We start from the raw sequence: 1,064 nt of genomic DNA, 5'->3' as shown, positions 1-1,064 counted from the left end.
GCCGAGGAACACATTTTTACTGTTGTGTTATTTATTTATTTATTTATTTATTTATTTATTTATTTATTTTTACATCAACATCACCAAATAATTTATTTGCAATCAGAATTGAAGAACATTTGACAGTTGAGAAATGTGTGTTTATTCTGAACCAGTTGTACAACTAATCTGGGTCAAATTACCAAAGAAATTTCATTTTATCTTTTCAGGTCTGGGGCTTTTCTATTACTGCAAATTTAGGATCTTCACATGTAAAGTATGGGACATATTTATATCCGCTTGACCATACATTTGCTTAAGCTTCAAAAGCTCCCTCTCTAGGTCTAGCTGGGTCTCTGGGCCACTGTTGGCATGTCCTCCAGATGCCCATAGCTTCATTCTGTATTCTGTAATCTTGTCCATGAAGAGTTTTTGTACAAGATCAAGGTCCTCATTAAATGCCACTGCTGTAATACCAATGTGCCTCTTCAATAAACTGAGACTTCAGACTGAATGAGAGCAGAGAAACTGAAAAGTGTGGGAAGAGTCATGGCCATTTTGTTACTTGAATTCAGTCTGGAGCAGCCACAGCTTCCACTGAGGCCAGATTCTACTTATTGCCCTGGCTCTTAATTTCTATGGGCCTCAGTTTCCTAGTGTAAGATAAGATTGGTATTCACATTCTCCCAGTTCCCTTCTTGCTCAGTTTTGGTGAGTGCACGAGGACCTGAGGTGTTTGTAATGTAGCTCTGGGGACTGCAGCTGAGACCTGACTTGGGCCCTTCTCTGTGTGTCCCCTGTAGGAGCTGAGCTGACCTCAGACTGAAAACAGAAAACAGAGGGAGCAGATGTAAGACAGAAAATCATCAGGTTTGGGGGATAAGAATAACCCAAAGAAGGACAAGGCAATGGTGCAGCAAGTGATTGCCAACAGAGGAAAGAATAGGGACAAGTCAAGTTCAGAAAATTCAGGGGAAAATGAGGAATACAACATCCAACTCTGCAAGGAGCAGCTTGAGCTGACCAGTGAGGACTAGGAGAATGAGTTAGTCCACTGTGAAACTGTGCATGTGCCAAGGACCCCC

At 41.4% G+C, this 1,064-nt stretch overlaps 1 pseudogene; it reads right to left on the bottom strand.

Annotated features, from left to right (window-relative positions):
• Positions 1-205: 205 nt before the first annotated feature.
• On the bottom strand, positions 206-536 carry LOC132000786 (ATP synthase-coupling factor 6, mitochondrial-like; annotated as a pseudogene).
• Between the last annotated feature and the right edge of the window lie 528 nt (positions 537-1,064).

This window comes from Mustela nigripes, chromosome 14, assembly GCF_022355385.1.
Source record: "Mustela nigripes isolate SB6536 chromosome 14, MUSNIG.SB6536, whole genome shotgun sequence".
Lineage (NCBI taxonomy): Eukaryota > Metazoa > Chordata > Mammalia > Carnivora > Mustelidae > Mustela > Mustela nigripes.
Note: the sequence above shows the minus strand (reverse complement) of the source record. Positions and strands in the feature narration are given on the sequence as shown.